We start from the raw sequence: 19938 nt of genomic DNA on the forward strand, positions 1-19938 counted from the left end.
TCTGAAGCTGTAGGGCACTAACATACTAACTCATTAGGCAATAAGAATTACTCGAACATTGTTCTATTGGACAGTTATTTGCTGTTTACATGATAACATTTTCATTCTTATTCATTGGCTTTCAAATTGAGTTATAAATTCCTTGAAGGCAAGATCTAAATATTAGATTATTGTCTCCATTTTCCCTTTTGTTCTATATATACTGGTACCACAAATGAATCCATTTTATAAGCTTCCAGAAACCAGGGAATATAATTGTGTAACATAGCTGGGGTAAACATAAAGGTAAAAGTTAACTTAGTAGACATTTAACTAAACTATGCCTCAGGGACTGCTAGTGCTCAAAAAAAAAAAAAAAAAAAAAGAATTACTTAAAATGAACAAAATCTACAAATCTATAAATTATAATGAATACAATTACATATGTCAATACTAAGGAGTTAATTCTTGGTTCTTTATATTAAGAATCAATATTAAGAAGGTGTTTCTATGTTCTTAATATTAAAAAGGACAAGAGGAGGAGCCAAGATGGCGGAGGAGTAGGACGGGGAGAACACTTTCTCCCCCACAAATTCATCAAAAGAGCATTTAAACGTCGAGTAAATTCCACAAAACAACTTCTGAATGCCGGCAGAGGACATCAGGCACCCAGAAAAGCAATCCAATTCTTCGAAAGGAGGTAGGAAAAAATATAAAAGACAAAAAAAGAGACAAAAGAGGGAGGGACGGAGTTCTGTCCCAGGAAGGGAGTCTTAAAAAGAGAGAAGTTTCCAAACACCAGGAAACTTTCTCACTGCCGAACCTGTGCCGAGCTTTGGAAGCACAGAGGGCAACATAACAGGAAGTAAAAATAAACAATTAAAACTCGAAGATTGCGAGTCCTACGGTAACTCCCCCAGCGGAGAAGCAGCGCAGACGCCTGCACTCGCCATTAGCAAGCGGGGGCTGGGCAGGGAGGCGCAGCGCGGGCTGCATCGCTTAGAGTAAGAATCTGGCCTGAATACCCTGAGCACTATCTGAGCGAAATAATTTGGGCTAGCAAACCAGACTGTGGGATATCTACCATGCGAAAAGCCAGCCCCAACCTAAGACACCGCCAGGCCCACGCACGGAACAAAGAATTGAACAGAGATAGCCGGCTGCAGACCTTCCCCCTCCAGTGACAGGCAGCCAGAGCTGGAAGGGGGCAATCGCAGCCCCAGAGAGACATTATCTATAAAACTGTAAGCAGGCTTCTTTGCTAACTAAAATTTCTTGGGGGTCTGGACGGTTAACATCTGCCTGAGAAGGTGCGCCGGTTTTACACCCAGATAACCGAGTGGCAGGGAGGCGATAAGTTGCAGCATTGGCGCTCGCCAAACACCTCATCACTTGAGCTGCTCGGACCTGGGAAGAGCACAAAACTCAGGCCCAACTGAGTCTGCGCCTCTGAGGACTACCCGAGTGCCTGAACCTGAGCGGCTTGGACCTGGGAGGTACATGCAACCCAGGGCCAGCCTCGGATTGCTCCCGGCGGAACAACCTAGAGCCTGAGCAGTGTGGGCAGGGAGGCTACACGCGCCGTGAGCGGGGGCAGACCCAGTGTGGCTGAGGCACTGCGAGTGCACACCAGTGTTATTTGTTTGCAGCATCCCTCCCTCCCTCCCCACAGCGCAACTGAACAAAGAGAAGAAATACAACTCCACCCATCAGAACACCGACACAAGCTTCCTTAACCAGGAAACCTTGACAAGCCACCTGTACAAACCCACACACAGCGAAGAAAAGCCACAGTAAAGAGAACTCCACAAACTGCCAGAATACAGAAAGGACACCCCAAACTCAGCAATTTAAACAAGATGAAGAGACAGAGGAATAGCCAGCAGATAAAGGAACAGGATAAATGCCCACCAAACCAAACAAAAGAGGAAGAGATAGGGAATCTACCTGATAAAGAATTCCGAATAATGATAGTGAAATTGATCCAAAGTCTTGAAATTAAAATGGAATCACAGATAAATAGCTTGGAGACAAGGATTGAGAAGATGCAAGAAAGGTTTAACAAGGACCTAGAAGAAATAAAAAAGAGTCAATATATAATGAATAATGCAATAAATGAAATTAAAAACACTCTGGAGGCAACAAATAGTAGAATAACAGAGGCAGAAGATAGGATTAGTGAATTAGAAGATAGAATGGTAGAAATAAATGAATCAGAGAGAATAAAAGAAAAACGAATTAAAAGAAATGAGGACAATCTCAGAGACCTCCAGGACAATATTAAACGCTACAACATTCGAATCATAGGGGTTCCAGAAGAAGAAGACAAAAAGAAAGACCATGAGAAAATACTTGAGGAGATAATAGTTGAAAACTTCCCTAAACTGGGGAAGGAAATAATCACCCAAGTCCAAGAAACCCAGAGAATCCCAAACAGGATAAACCCAAGGCGAAACACGCCAAGACACATATTAATCAAATTAACAAAGATCAAACACAAAGAACAAATATTAAAAGCAGCAAGGGAAAAACAACAAATAACACACAAGGGAATTCCCATAAGGATAACAGCTGATCTTTCAATAGAAACTCTTCAAGCCAGGAGGGAATGGCAAGACATACTTAAAATGATGAAAGAAAATAACCTACAGCCCAGATTATTGTACCCAGCAAGGATTTCATTCAAGTATGAAGGAGAAATCAAAAGCTTCTCAGACAAGCAAAAGCTGAGAGAATTCTGCACCACCAAACCAGCTCTCCAACAAATACTAAAGGATATTCTCTAGACAGGAAACACAAAAATGGTGTATAAATTCGAACCCCAAACAATAAAGTAAATGGCAACGGGATCATACTTATCAGTAATTACCTTAAACGTAAATGGGTTGAATGCCCCAACCAAAAGACAAAGACTGGCTGAATGGATACAAAAACAAGACCCCTACATATGTTGTCTACAGGAGACCCACCTCAAAACAGGGGACACATACAGACTGAAAGTGAAGGGCTGGAAAAAGATTTTCTATGCAAATAGGGACCAAAAGAAAGCAGGAGTAGCAATACTCATATCAGATAAAATAGACTTTAAAACAAAGGCTCTGAAAAGAGACAAAGAAGGTCACTACATAATGATCAAAGGATCAATCCAAGAAGAAGATATAACAATTATAAATATATATGCACCCAACACGGGAGCACCGCAGTATGTAAGACAAATGCTAACAAGTATGAAAGGAGAAATTAACAATAACACAATAATAGTGGGAGACTTTAATACCCCACTCACACCTATGGATAGATCAACTAAACAGAAAATTAACAAGGAAACACAAACTTTAAACGATACAATAGACCAGTTAGACCTAATTGATATCTATAGGACATTTCATCCCAAAACAATGAATTACACCTTTTTCTCAAGCGCACATGGAACCTTCTCCAGGATAGATCACATCCTGGGCCATAAAGCTAGCCTTGGTAAATTCAAAAAAATAGAAATCATTCCAAGCATCTTTTCTGACCACAATGCAGTAAGATTAGATCTCAGTCACAGGAGAAAAACTATTAAAAATTCCAACATATGGAGGATGAAAAACACCCTGCTGAATAACCAACAAATCACAGAAGAAATCAAAAAAGAAATCAAAATTTGCATAGAAACGAATGAAAATGAAAACACAACAACCCAAAACCTGTGGGACACAGTAAAAGCAGTCCTAAGGGGAAAGTTCATAGCAATACAGGCACACTTCAAGAAACAAGAAAAAAGTCAAATAAATAACCTAACTCTACACCTAAAGCAACTAGAAAAGGAAGAAATGAAGAACCCCAGGATCAGTAGAAGGAAAGAAATCTTAAAAATTAGAGCAGAAATAAATGCAAAAGAAACAAAAGAGACCATAGCAAAAATCAACAAAGCCAAAAGCTGGTTCTTTGAAAGGATAAATAAAATTGACAAACCATTAGCCAGACTCATCAAGAAACAAAGGGAGAAAAATCAAATCAATAAAATTAGAAACGAAAATGGAGAGATCACAACAGACAACACAGAAATACAAAGGATCATAAGAGACTATTATCAACAATTATATGCCAATAAAATGGACAACGAGGAAGAAATGGACAAATTCTTAGAAAAGTACAACTTTCCAAAACTCGACCAGGAAGAAATAGAAAACCTTAACAGACCCATCACAAGCACGGAAATTGAAACTGTAATCAAAAATCTTCCAGCAAACAAAAGCCCAGGTCCAGACGGCTTCACAGCTGAATTCTACCAAAAATTTAGAGAAGAGCTAACACCTATCCTGCTCAAACTCTTCCAGAAAATTGCAGAGGAAGGTAAACTTCCAAACTCATTCTATGAGGCCACCATCACCCTAATACCAAAACCTGACGAAGATGCCACAAAAAAAGAAAACTACAGGCCAATATCACTGATGAACATAGATGCAAAAATCCTAAACAAAATTCTAGCAATCAGAATCCAACAACACATTAAAAAGATCATACACCATGACCAAGTGAGCTTTATCACAGGGATGCAAGGATTCTTCAATATCTGCAAATCAATCAATGTAATACACCACATTAACAAATTGAAAAACAAAAACCATATGATTATCTCAATAGATGCAGAGAAAGCCTTTGACAAAATTCAACACCCATTTATGATAAAAAACTCTCCAGAAAGCAGGGATAGAAGGAACATACCTCAACATAATAAAAGCTATATATGACAAACCCACAGCAAACATTATCCTCAATGGTGAAAAATTGAAAGCATTTCCTCTAAAGTCAGGAACAAGACAAGGGTGCCCACTTTCACCATTACTATTCAACATAGTTTTGGAAGTTTTGGCCACAGCAATCAGAGCAGAAAAAGAAATAAAAGGAATCCAAATTGGAAAAGAAGAAGTAAAACTCTCACTATTTGCAGATGACATGATCCTCTACATAGAAAACCCTAAAGACTCCACCAGAAAATTACTAGAACTAATCAATGATTATAGTAAAGTTGCAGGATATAAAATCAACACACAGAAATCCCTTGCATTCCTATACACTAATAATGAGAAAACAGAAAGAGAAATTAAGGAAACAATTCCATTCACCATTGCAACGAAAAGAATAAAATACTTAGGAATATATCTACCTAAAGAAACTAAAGACCTATATATAGAAAACTATAAAACACTGGTGAAAGAAATCAAAGAGGACACTAATAGATGGAGAAATATACCATGTTCATGGATCGGAAGAATCAATATAGTGAAAATGAGTATACTACCCAAAGCAATTTATAGATTCAATGCAATCCCTATCAAGCTACCAACAGTATTCTTCACAGAGCTAGAACAAATAATTTCAGAATTTGTATAGAAATACAAAAAAAAAATAAATAAATAAATAAAAAGGAACTTCTTGGGACATCTGAAGATAATCTTTATGAACTTCAAATATTACAGGCTCATGTGGTAGATATTTGGCTTCGGATAAATATATACTGACTTTAAAATGCAGTAGTTTTTTTTTTAAAAAGAAACCTTAGATATTAATGTTTACTTTTATTTTCTACTGTTTCTCTCATAAAAGTTGAGGGAAAATGTTTTTTAATTCCCTGATTTAAGTTTTCACTTGTGTTAAGAAAAAGAAAGCTTACAAAATGATACTGATGATAATTTTCTTTGACCAGAAGAAAATAAGCATCATTCTTATAGCTGATTTCCCATATTAAAATTCTAATTGAAAAGTACATGTCAACAGATAAGACATAATATTTTGTTTTTTAACTTTTTGGTTTTACCATTATTATTCAAGTTTATTACAATGCAAATACAGTCAATTATAGGTAGAGTAACTATGGCACATAACTGCTGTTAAATTTGGTGTTCTTGGAATATATGGGTCCAAGTAACAAGAAGCTACTACTTCATTGCCAAGAAGTCAAGTTTAATTTGCTTTCTTTTTCCCTCCCTCTTCAACTGGCTGAAATACAAGTTCCACTGCAAATGCAACAACCAGCAAACATAGATGCCATCATAAATACATAATGCTGCCAAGTAGGAAACCCTACATTGACGAATAACAGAACTCCCCATAGCAACTGGAAGATATTCTGGGCAGCATATTTAAAGTCTTGAAGCTATATTATAAATAAGATACATGCGTCTCTTGTAACTAAAAAATGTTAGTTTAAAAAAAAAAAACCTGACATTTACGATAACTCAATGAGTAATTTTTCTGTCTGGTTCATTTTTTAGTGGGTTAAGAAATTTTATTAATATAAATCTTTCATTCTGAACTTCTGTAACCATAACTGCTATCAAGGAGACCCTGTGATGCCTTAAATAAAATTTGCCATACTCAATTAAAAAAAAAAAACAACAAAACCATGAAGAGTTTTCAAACTTTGCTAATCCAATTCTTAGTCTGATAACCTAATCAGACTGCTAAAGTTTAGCAACTGAATAGCTCTCCTCACTGATTTCAGTTAGCTTGGAGACAAAATGTGATAACAAAAACTGTTTATAAGAATCCACTGTGGCAATAATATGTGTCAGAAATACATAGGGAAATGATATTGAAAGTAAGACCTCTATTCTGCAGGAATTTTTCCTCTGGATAAGGGTAGAAATCACCTGTACAAGGACGCTAATAAATCAAAGCAATATTTCACTAGAAAATCAGATCCCTTGTGAGAAGTTACAAGAAACATCATTTGCCTACAACTGCTTCAAATTCTAAACTCCCTAAAGCAAAAATTCCAAGCACTATCTACCAACAGACACAAAAGTTAGAAGAGAAAATGATCTTTTAAAGTAGAAATAAGATGGAGTCTCAAGACCTCTCAAAATAGCTTTGGTTTCAAATCCAAAATACTTTGTACTCAATTTCATGAAATCTTCCCCCATCACATTCACTATGAAATGTCAGTGCTGAGGAGTGACATCATCAAGATAACAAATAAGACCTCAGAATCCATCTCCTCACAAAGATCAGCAATCAAACAGCTATCTGAATCATGGCTGAAGAACCAATAACCTTTGCAGCTGTAGAACATCCCCCACATTGCTCACCAAAGACCATATAATGACTGATATTATACTCCAGTTGTCCAAGTCACTGAGACAGTATTCCCTTCCCCAGGACCCAGAGCCACCACGTGCGTGCATACTTGGTGCCCTGAACCACTAGTCCTAGGGTCACAGAATAAAGTTAACTCTGGGAGAATTCAGAAGTGCACTAAAGAAATTTTAGCAACACGGTGGAACAAAACCCTGAGTACAGCCACACAAAAAGGAAAGGAAGAATAGCTCCATTTTGCCTCCCTCATTCCCCTGGGCTAGCACTGCTCCTTGCCAGGAAGGAATTCCCCAGCCAGAAAGAATTCCCCTCACTGGGAAAGACAGAACATCATCAGTTTCCCCAGCCTTTCAAGGCACTGCATGAAGAATCCACTTTGGTTTCAGCCCACCCAGAGACCGACAAAGCTGAGAATACAGATATGGCTAGGAATAAGGAAGAGGGCCAAGGCGACCAGCAGCAGCCACACAGGGCAAGTGACCATGGTTCCCAGTAATCTCCTCTAGAAGACCCTAGCAGATTTGGCCACTGAGGAAACAAGCACAAGCATAACAAAACCTCTTCGGATTTCACTTGGGTTAGCCCTACAGGTTTTCATGTTTACAGATGCCAAATGCCTGAGTATCTCTCCTCTGCCTTTCTTTCCTCCCTATCAGAGCCTGGGATCTGCACTGATACCCTGTCTCTGTGGCTGCATGAGTACAAACACCAGCCTAGACCTCTATGGCTAACCCCCATTGTCACGTGCATGCTTGGGGTTAGCTTCTGTGCACTTGCACCTTCTAGCCTGATTCTCGTCACCAACCTTTACTGCCATGCATGCACCCATGGCAAGACCCACAGTCACAGGAGTACATGCTGACAGCCAGGGTTCCACAACTGCCAGTTTGCCCAGTTGGCCGTGGCACTTGCTGCTTGCCCTGGCCCCACCACTACATGTGTGTCTGCAAGCAGCCCCTGTCATTATACAGGAACCTGCAGCTGGCCCCCAGACCCACATATCCTTGACTTCAGCCACCATCACTGTATGCCTTGGTCCCTAGTCACTTGACTTGGAAGCATGGCTGAAGAACCAATAATGTTTCCAGCTGTAGAACATTCCCCACATTGCTCACCAAAGACCACATAATGACTGATATTATAATCCAGCTCTTCAACTCATTGAGACAGTATTCCCTTCCCCAGAACCCACAGTCACCACATGCATGCATACTTGGTGTTCTGAACCCCTAGACCTAGGGTCACATCCTGTGCCAACATGCCCCATCACACAAGTGAAGGTCTTTTCTTGCTGAAGTCAGTCCATAAAGTCTGGAAGAGGTGACTTTTTCCTCAAATGTACAGACACCTATGCAAGGCTAGTGGCCTCATTAAGAATCAGCTAAACATGATACCACCAAAGAACACAATAATTTTCATTCAGTTCAATTCAGTCATTCAGTCGTGTCCAACTCTTTGAGACCCCATGAATCACAGCATGCCAGGCCTCCCTGTCCATCACCAACTCCTGGATTTTCATTAAATGATGCCAAAGAAATAGAGATCTAAGAATGACCTGATAAAAAATTCAAAATAATTATTATAAAGAATTTTCAGGCAGCTATTAGAGAACACAGATTAACAATTATTGAAGTCAGGGAAATAATATAAGAACAAAACAAGAAGTTCAACAAAGAGATAGAAAACATGAACAAAAAAGCAAAAGGGAAATTTTGGAACTGGAGAGTACAGTGACCACATTGAAAAAGCCAATAAAAGCTTCACAAACAGACTGCACAAAATAAGAAGAAAGAAACAGTGCGTCCAAAGACAGATCATTTGAAATGATCTAGTGAAAAAAGAAAAAAGAATGAAAAGGAATGAAGTAATCCTATGGGACTAATGACACACAATTAAGAGAAACAATCTATGTATAATTGAAGCCCCAGAAAGAGAAAAGAGGGAGAAAGGGGTAGAAAGTTCATTTAAAGAAACAATGTCTGAGAATTTTCTAAACCTGAAGAGAGATTTAGACATCCAAATTCATTAAGTTAACAGGTCACCCCAAAATTTCAATCCAAAACAACCTTCTCTAAAGCACACTATAATAAAACTGTCTAAAATCAAAGAGAGAATTTTTAAAGCAACCAGAAGAAAAAAAATTATTCCCATAAAAGGGAACCCTGATAAGGTTATCAGTGGACTTCTCAAAAGAAACCTTGGAGGATGGTAGAGAGTAAGATGACAAATGCAAAGTGCTGAAAGAAAAAAAACTGCCAACCACAAATACTTTACCTGGCAAAACTGTCCAGAAATGGAGCAACGTAGGCAACATAATAAAGGTGAGATAAACACTTTCCCAAAAAACAAAAGCTGAGGGAGTTGATCATCACTAGACATGCCTTACAAGAAATGCTGAAAGGAGTTCTTCAACCTGAAATGAAAAGATCCTAATTAGCAAGACAAAAACATGAAAATATATAACATATTGGTGATGCATATAGTATAGATTCAGAATACTCTAATACTATGATATGGTGTTGTGCCAACCATTTAACTCTACAATGAAAGTTAAAGGGAAAAATAGTAAACATAGCTATAGCTATTCCAATTTGTTAACAGATACACAATATAAAAAGATATAAATTGTGACATCAAAAAATAAAAATGTGGGGCAAGCAAAAAAAGGGTAGAGTTTTGTATACACTCCAAATTAAGTTGTTATCTACTTAAAATAGACTGCTATATCCATTACAAGGTTTTATGTAAGCCTCAGGATAAACGCAAAACAAAAAACAATGAGGGATACACACAACATAAAGAGAAAGGGATCAAAGTATTGCTGCTGTTCAATTGCTCAGTCATGTCCAACTCTTTGGGGCCCCATGGAATGCAGCATGCCAGGCTTCCATGTACTTCACCATCTCCCAGAGCTTGTCCATTATTGAGTCAGTGATGCCATCCAACCATCTTGTCCTCTGTCATCCCCTTCTCCTGCCTGAAGTCTTTCCTAGGATCAGGGTCTTTTCAGATGAGTCAGCTCTTTGCATCAGGTGACCAAAGTATTAGAGTTTCAGATTCAGCACCAGTCCTTCCAATGAATATTCAGGACTTATCTCCTTTAGGATTGACTGGTTGGATCTTCTCACAGTCCAAGTGACTCTCAAGAGTCTTCTCCAACACCACAGTTCTAAAGCATCAATTCTTTGGCACTCAGCTTTCTTTATAGTCCAACTCTCACATCCATACATGACCACTGGAAAACCCACAGCTTTGTCTAGATGGACCTTTGTCGGCAAAATAATGTCTCTGCTTTTTAATATGCTGTCTAGGTTGGTCATAGCTTTTCTTCTAAGGAGCAAGCGTCTGTTAATTTCATGGCGGCAATCACCATCTACACTGATTTTGGAGCCCCAAAAAATAAAGTCTCTCACTGTTTCCATTGCTTCTCCATCTATTTGCCATGAAATGATGGGACTGGTTGCCATATTCTTTGTTTTTTGAATGCTGAATTTTAAGCCAACTTTTTACTTTCCTCTTTCACTTTCATCAAGAGGCTCTTTAGTTCTTCTTCACTTTCTGCCATAAGGGTGGTGTCATCTGCACATCTGAAGTTATTGATATTTCTTCCAGCAATCTTGATTCCAACTTGTGCTTCATCCAGCCTGGAATTTTGCATGATGTACTCTGCATATAAGTTAAATAAGCAGGGTGACAATATACAGACTTGACACACTCCCTTCCCGATTTGGAACCTGTCTGTTGTTCCATGTCCGTTCTAACTGTTGCTTCTTAACCTGCATACAGGTTTCTCAGGAGACTAGTACTCCCATCTCTAAGAATTTTCCACCATTTGTAGTGATCCACACAGTCAAAGGCTTTGGCATAGTCAATAAAGCAGATGTTTTTCTGGAACTCTTTAGCTTTTTTGATGATCCAACGGATATTGGCAATTTGATCTCTGGTTCCTCTGCCTTTTCTAAATCCAGCTTCAACATCTGGAAGTTCACAGTTCATGTACTGTTGAAGCTTGGCTTGAAGAATTTTGAGCATTACTTTGCTAGCATGTGAGATAAGTGCAATTGTGTGATAATTTGAGCATTCTTTGGCATTGCCTTTCTTTGGGATTGGAATGAAAACTGACCTTTTCCAGTCCTGTGGCCACTGCTGAGTTTTCCAAATTTGCCGGCACATTGAGTGCAGCACTTTCAGTTTCATCTTTTAGGATTCGAAATAGCTCAACTGGAATTCCATTACTTCCACTAGCTTTGTTTGTAGTTATGCTTCCTAAGGCCCACTTGACTTTGCATTCCAAGATGTCTGGCTCTAGGTGAGTGACCACAACGTTGTGGTTATCTGGGCCATGAAGACCTTTTTTGCATAGTTCTTTTGTGTATTCTTGCCATCTCAACATCTTCTGCTTCTGTTAGGGCCATACCTTTTCTGGCCTTTATTGTGCCCATCTTTGCCTGAAATGTTCCCTTGGTATCTCTAATTTTCTTGAAGAGAGCTCTATTCTTTCCCATTCTATTGTTTTCCTTTATTTCTTTGTATTGATCATAGAGGAAGGCTTTCTTATCTCTCCTTGCTATTCTGTGGAACTCTGCATTCAGACAAGTACTTTTCTCTACTGCATACTTGTATAATGCTGTGAGAGTAAATCTTAAATGTTCTCACCACAACAAAAAAATACTAATTATAAGAGGTTAAGGATGTGTTATTTAACCTTATTGTGTTAAACAGTTTGTAATATATACATGTATCTAATTATTACATTGTATATCTTAAATTTACACAATGTTATATGTCAGTTATATTTTAACAAAGTTGGGGGGGCAGGAAGCAAAAAAAGAAATGTCAATGCTTTTTAACACTGCCTAGTTAAAAGAACCTATAGGCCTCTATATCTTATACAGTGTTTCCTCAATAAGATATTTAGATCTATGGATAAATCTAAAAAATGCTTTCATATTTTTTTCACCAAGAAAAAAAAGCATGTTTCATGTCTACCTGAAAAAACACAAGAGGCCAAATAAAATGCTCTTTTCTTTCACATTTTATCAGCATTTGAAAAATTTTACCTACGTGTATGTTTAAATCTCTAGCATCAGTCCTTACTCAATGTCTTCCACAATTATACTTAAAAATTCATTGAACACAAGATTAATGCTTATACTTATGTATATACCCAAACTCATTATTTATATTATTTCTCAAATACTTCCATAATTATTTCTGTTGGTAGTAGCATGTTAAGATTACCTAATGTAATTGGATCAGGTTTTAAAAACTGTAACTCCTAAACTTGATTTGTTAACCATCTCAACAGGGCACATTATGTAAACTGCTTAATATGGAACTACTGAAAAATAGTCAATTTTACAGAAAGCAATATTAAGACAGTTACATATCAAAACAGAGTATATGAAAAATTCCACAATTATAATATTTAGCTTGATTTTGATAAAAATGTGCCTACATTTTATTGTTTAAAATAATAAAACCAGTCTAGATGTTTTTACACTTTAAAAGTTATAAAATTTACTCTAGGTGGCGTACTTCTATAAGCGTGCAGCAAGAAAAGAATACAATTGAAAATCATTTTTTGGTATTTCTAATCAGTGACTGCTAAATTCAAAAACTAGTCTAGTGATATTTGATATTTGTTAGTAGAAAATTAAGTTTAAAGTTGCTTAGCTAAATTGGGATATAATTCATGACAGAAAATTTTGTATTATGATTCTCTTTAAACTGGTAAATATTTCCCTGTGTGAAAACTTTGGAGAAATCATATGCAGAAAAATGAAATATTTAGCAGTAAACACCTACATGGAAAAACAAACAATATTGTATTGAACTATTTTTTATGTATTTAAAACTTATTTTTTAAAACTTTCTCTCATTCTAATATTCATTATGATTGCATTTGTGCAAGCAGCAGAGTGCTGACTCTTGGGTGCCATTCGTGATGCAGCCACTTGTGATGTAAACATTTAGACTATATCTATTTCCCAACTGCCATTCGTTTTTATAAATCAGTGTATCTATCCTGTTACTTAAAGCTCATTAGCAAGATCATTTTCTTCATTTTTATCTGGAACCACAAAACTTTGACTTCCCTCACGAGAACTGTAGTCATAATTCCAGTATTTTTAATAAAGTCAGACTAGGGGAGGGACACTGGGGAATTATCAACCAATGGAGCTGTGTTGTCTCCAGTTCTCTCTGTCATACTGAGTATGACACGTAGGCCAGTTTAGTGAAACTGGATCCAAAATCAGGTGTCATTTGAGGCCAACTCTTGAAATCACTCTATAGTTACCACTCTGGAGAGCTTCAAATCGATTTTAAATTGATGTGATATTTTGGTACACATTGTTATTACCTAGAGTTTTTAAAGCACATGCTTTTTGAGAAACCTCAACTCTCTTAGTCATTTATCTGACAAATCGTATTTTTACATAATTCTTATCCATGTCATGCAATATTTACGTTGCCTAAAAAGGAATTGAAATTGCAATTAAAGGAGATTCTTAGTAGTTTCTCTCTCCTTTGCTAGTCATAAACTCAGATTTCCTCAGTTATTATCTCTTTTCTATTTGGAAATGTTCATTACTATTTGGACATCTGCAAGTATGTATTTTCTTATTAAAGACTTATTCATCAAATTAGTCCAAGTTTGTTTTGGTGGCAGCATTTTGTTGAGGTAGAAGAATTTTTCCAGGGCTTAGACTTGAAAATGGTTTGTACATTCTTATTATGTTTGTATTTTTATATTAAATAGTAGAGATGCAAATTACCTTATTGGAATTCCATCATTTGTGGCTTAAATGGTTTGTTACAGTATGCTTCTAATTTAACTTGGGGCATCAAGATCTTTCTAATTAACTGTATTTTTACATTAAGAAACAATGAGTATAGAAGACTTGATTTATTCTTGCTTTCTACTGTGTCTACTGCAATGCAAAGCCCATACCTTCTACATCTCATTGTGATTATTACAATTGTGTGCAAAAAAAAATACAAATATATAAATGGAGAGAGATGTATACATGAACATCTGTGTCTATGTGTAGATTTCATGCTAAAAACTGTAATGCCAATAGTGGGCCAAAACAGATAAGAGTCTCAGATCTCATATAATTAAAGAACTACTGGGGGAGAAAATCACCTGAAAATATAATTAAAGTGACAAATGCTCCAAATATAAGGTATGTGATAATATAAAAGTATGACAAACCATTTTCTAGAAAGGCTCAACACTTGACATTTTAAAGTTGTTCAGCATAATCATCAGCACATAGAGTTATCAGTCCTATTTTAGCCAGTCTAATAGGTATTCTTTACAGCTGCAATTTGGACTTCCTTATTAATAGCTAATTACATTGAACATGAACATCTTTTCACCTACCACCATTACAGTAGCCTCTTCGTTGAGGTGTCTGTTCTTCTACCCATTTTCTAATTGGGATTCTTTTCTTACTATGAACTTCTGCTTTATTGACTATGCCAAAGCCTTTGATTGTGTGGACCACATCAAATTTTCCACCAATCTGGAAAATTCTTATAGACGGTAACACCAGACCACTTGACCTGCCTCTTGAGAAATCTGTATGCAGGTCAGGAAGCAACAGTTAGAACTGGACATGGAACAACAGACTGGTTCCAAATAGGAAAAGGAGTACATCAAGGCTGTATGTTGTCACCCTGCTTATTTAACTTATATGCAGAGTACCTCATGAGAAACGCTGGGCTGGAAGAAGCACAAGCAGGAATCAAGATTGCCGGGAGAAATATCAATAACCTCAGATATGCAGATGACACTACCCTTATGGCAGAAAGAGAAGGAGAACTAAAGATCCTCTTGATGAAAGTGAAAGAGGAGAGTGAAAAACTCAACATTGGCTCAAAACTCAACATTCAGAAAACTGAGATCATGGCATCTGGTCCCATCATTTCATGGGAAATAGATGGGGAAACAGTGCAAACAGTGACAGACTCTATTTTCTTGGGCTCCAAAAATCACCGAAGATGGTGACTGCAGCCATGAAATTAAAAGACACTTGCTCCTTGGAAGAAAAGTAATAACCAACCTACACAGCATATTAAAAAGCAGAGACATTACTTTGCCGACAACCGTCCATCTAGTCAATGCTATGGGTTTTCCAGTAGTCATGTATGGATGTGAGACTTGGACATAAAGAAAGCTGAGTGCTGAAGAATTGATGCTTTTGAACTGTGGTGCTGGAGAAGACTCTTGAGAGTCCCTTGGACTGCAAGGAGATCCAATCAGTCCATCCTAAAGGAGATCAGTCCTGAATATTCATTGGAAGGACTGATGTTGAAGCTGAAACTACAGTACTCTGGCCACCTGATGTGAAGAACTGACTCATCTGAAAAGCCCCTGATGCTAGGAAAGATTGAAGGCAGGAGAAGGGGACAACAGAGGATAAGATGGTTGAATGACATCACCAACTCAATGGAGAAGTTTGAGTAAACTCTGTGAGTTGGCTATGGACAGGGAGGCCTGGCATGCTGCAGTCCATGGAGTTGCAAGGAGTCGGACATAACTGAGCAACTGAACTGAACTGATTGAATTTTGAAAGTTCTTTAGATATTCTGGACACAAGTCATTTACTGAATATATCTACAAACATTTTCTGTCTGTGGCTTGTCTTTCCACTTAACAGGGTTCCTCTCAGAACAAAACATTTTTACTTTTTACAAGATCAATTTATTCATATTTTTCAAAAAGGATTATATCTAGCCACTTGAAGAATTCTGGCCTAACCTTGGGAGATCTAAGTTGAGGGATTTTTTTTTTTTTTTTTGCTATAAACTTCCAATTGTTCCAACACTATTTAAATTTTCCCAGCATAATTCCTCCTTAATTTGCCATACTGGTGTGAGTTTATTCTGGACTCCACATTTTCTTTCACTGCTGTGTGTGTCTATCCCTCTGGCTTTGCACACAATCAGTATCAATACTATACTCTTCTGATGGTGTGGTAGCTATATAATAAACCTTGATATTTTGCAGTCTGATTCCTTCATCTTAAAAATTGTGTAGGCTGTTCTTGTTTCTCTGCCTTTTCAAATAAATTTTAGAAAGTCTATCTATCTACAAAGAATTCTGGGATTTTGATCAGATCAGTCGCTCAGTTGTGTCCAACTCTTTGCGACCCCATGAATCGCAGCACGCCAGGCCTCCCTGTCCATCACCAACTCCCGGAGTTCACTCAGACTCATGTCCATCAAGTCAGTGATGCCATCCAGCCATCTCATCCTCTGTCGTCCCCTTCTCCTCTTGCCCCCAATCCCTCCCAGCATCAGAGTCTTTTCCCACAGATCATTTGAGGGACAGCTGACATCTTCACTATGTTGGAATATGGTACATCTCTCCATTTATTTAGCTCTTCTTTCATTAGCATTTATAGTTTTCAACAAACATATCTCATTTTCTTAAATTTATACTTAATATTGTATGTTTTTAGCAACTGTAAATGATGTCATTTATAGCATATAAAAATAAAAGTTTCATTGGCCTTGTATTATTTGGTGATCTTATTAAACTCATTTATTAGTTCCAGGATGTTCTTGGAGAGTTCCAGGGATTTTACATGTAGACCACTAGGTTATCTGTAAATCTGAGTTTTACTTCTTCCTTTCCAGGCTGTATACTTTTTATGCCCTTCTCTTACTGCACCAGCTAAGTCATCAAGTACTGTATCAAACAGACATGGTAAGTGCATATCCTTCTTATTTCCAAATTAATGTTTAGATTTCATTACATACCATGCTACATGCAAATTTTATACCTTTTTCATCATAAATGGGTATTTAATTCTGTCAAATGGTTTTTTTGTATCAATATAATCACATGGCTTTTATTTTCTTCTTAGTATGATAAATTACGTTAACAAATTTTCAAATAGTAAAGCAAGAGCCTTGCATATCTGGGATAAACCCCACTTTGTTGTGTTAAAAACTCAAATGTCTTTTCATGGTAAATGGATTACCAGACTGTGATGCATCTATACAATGAAATATTACTTAAAAATAAAAACTACTGAGACATACAGCACTGATAGAGCTAAGGGAAACATACCCAGTGAAAGAAGCCAGACTCAATATGTTACAAATTGTATGACTCCACTGACAAAACATTTTTACAGTGAGAAAATTATAGCAACAGAGAAAAACAATCAGTGGATAGTAGCTATTAGTGATAGATGAGGGTGTAGTATGTAACTATTAACAAGTAGCAAGGAGTTCCTTTGAGATATATATTCTATATCCTGATTGTGGTGATGGTAACATAAATCTACATATGAAACTACATAAAGAGGAAAAAAAAAAAGGTAAGCATGTAAAAATTATGAGATCTGAATAAAATCTGTACCTGAGTTAACAGCAGTGCTGCAATGTCAATTTCTGGGTTTGACAATCTACTAAGGTTACGTAAGATAATAGGAAGAAGCTTACCGGTACACAGGAACTCTGTATTGTTTTTGCAACTTGCTGTGAGGTTTTTAAAGTATTTTAAAAGACATTATTTAAAAATATACAGTAAGAAAAAAAAAAAAGAGGGACATGACCTCTGAAAGATGAGTTCAGGGAAGGCTTTATTTCATACAGAGGGAACAAGTACCAAGTTTATGGAAGAAAGACGTGTAACAAGGCCATGGAATTTAAGTGTAACTAAATCCAGAAATAAAGGGGAAGAGGAAAGTAGTTTACAATTAAGAAAATCTGAATCTTCCTTCTTGGTTCTGATTTCACATAGAACGTCAAAGGTCACGTTTAAGGCATCAAATGGGAAATAACTGACGAGTTTTAAAGAGAGGAAGGGTAAAAAGTTATTATTAGTGATGTTTTGTCACATTTTAATTGTAGTGATGAACTGACTGGGGAAAGTATGATGATATCTAGCTACTGTTGCAGTCCAGGAGTCAGATAATGGTAGCTTGGTCTAGGGTGCTCGTGGCAATAGAAATGGAGCAGAATGTATACACTTGAGATGAATCATAGAACATAAGAGGAATGGAACATGGCTATGATTTAAAAGACTGAAAATGTCCATTAGATTGGTGACATGGAACTAAACTATTTCAAAGGAACGATGTGGGGTGAAGGGGGGGAGTTGGGGGTGCCAGACTGGAGCAACTTAAGAATGGGAAAATAGACATGAGTTCAACAAGTGAGGAAATCTGGCAGTAAAAAAAAAAAAAAAGAGAGAGAGAGAAAGGAGTAGTAGCTGCAAGTGAATTGTGGAAATGAAGGAAGATGTTTTAAAAAGTGGTAGAAAATTAAACATATTTTAGTGTTAATAGGAAAGAAACTAGCTGAAATAAAAAGAAAAAAGGTATAGTGAAGAAAAGAAAATAGTTAAAGGACAAATGTGAAGAAAAGAAATGAAGTTTTGGAGAAGTCAGGATGCTCTTGCAGCAAAAGAAAGGGTGGCAAATTCATGAAATTAAAGTATGGCTGAAGTATAAAAAATGAGGAAGACAGTGGTGGGAAACAGCTCAAAAATGAGTAGGGCTACTTTCTTCTACTCTAGGAGGAAAAGAGGTGAAGTTGCACACAAGAATATCTGATACAGTTTATGATCTCTCTTTTTCTCTGTGAAATAGTAAGAGAGCTATGATAGCTAACTAGGGATACCTTAATAAAGTACACAGAGGACTGAGTGTCTTAAAAAAACAGAAATTTATTTCATCACAGTTCTAAAGGCCAGAAATCCAAGATCAGGGTATCAGCAGAGCTGGTTTCTTCTGAGGAAACACTCTTTGGCTTGTAGATGGACATCTCTTCGTCTTTCCATGGTGCCTCCTCTGTATGTTTGTGTCCTAATCTCTCCTTATAAAGATATCAATCATATTGGATTAGGGCTCAGCAATATGACTCAATTTTACTTCATGACCACTTTAAAGACTCAATTTCCAAATAAAGTCACATTCAGAGGCACCAGGGATTAGAACTTCAAATATTAAATTGGGGTAGGGTGGGGAGAGACACAATTCAGCCTATAACAAGAGGTTACTTGCCAAGAATGAGAAGGGAGATAGGAGAAATTAGAAGTTCAAAGTGAGGAGGTTTGAAATAATTCTAAAACAGTTTAAAATACTTCTCACATTGACTATAAATGAATTATCTTTATTGGGTAATTTCCTTTACATTCAATTTTATCAAAAATGAAAGTCTGGCTTAATTATTCCATTAAAAAATTATTTCACAAGTCAGAAAATCTGAATTCTAGTCCTTTCTCAGCCACCAAGCAATGCCCCTTGGATACATCTGGCTCTCATCTTTATCAAAGAACAACCTATCACAGGCTAGACATATGCCTTGGAATATACTAGAAAGAGGATTGATTTGGGAACCCCTGACATCCTAATCCTATTTCCTGTTCTTTCACAGAAGAGCTTAATTTCTCAGAACCTTACTTCTTCATCCTAAAATCAAATACAACTAAATCTCTCTAATGTCCCTTCTAAACTCTACTATAGTTCTTTGAATGTAAGTGACGTTGCTTTGAGAATCAAGAGATTCTATAATTAAATGAAAAAAAATCTTTGAAATATGTGATTAAAAAATTGTATGCTTCTGGCATATTGAAACATTAATTGTCCATTTCAATTTTTTCTATATCTTCTTCTGTTCCCAAGTCAACGTTATTCTCATGATTAAAGATGTTCTAAATATGCCTTTTTCTCACCTCTGTTGGCTTAAATACTGGGTGTTGAGTTGGAACAAGATAGTACTTCTTTTGTTATATGTAATTATCTACCTAACTTTAAATCATTGAATTCTGAAATAGCATCCCTCACATGTCTAAAATAACAGTTCTGCATTTTAAAAAGAGCTTAATGGTGGATCATTAGTCAGAAA

At 36.9% G+C, this 19938-nt stretch overlaps 1 protein-coding gene across 1 annotated transcript in view; it reads right to left on the reverse strand.

Moving 5' to 3' along the window:
* Nucleotides 1-18737: 18737 nt before the first annotated feature.
* EMC2 (ER membrane protein complex subunit 2) overlaps nt 18738-19938 on the reverse strand; it is a 52115-nt gene continuing 50914 nt past the window's right edge. The window contains exon 12 of the mRNA XM_019973924.2: nt 18738-18906. The gene's annotated coding sequence lies outside the window, so the exon portion shown is untranslated. The remainder of the gene's footprint in view (nt 18907-19938) is intronic.

This window comes from Bos indicus, chromosome 14, assembly GCF_029378745.1.
Source record: "Bos indicus isolate NIAB-ARS_2022 breed Sahiwal x Tharparkar chromosome 14, NIAB-ARS_B.indTharparkar_mat_pri_1.0, whole genome shotgun sequence".
Taxonomy (NCBI): Eukaryota; Metazoa; Chordata; class Mammalia; order Artiodactyla; family Bovidae; genus Bos; species Bos indicus.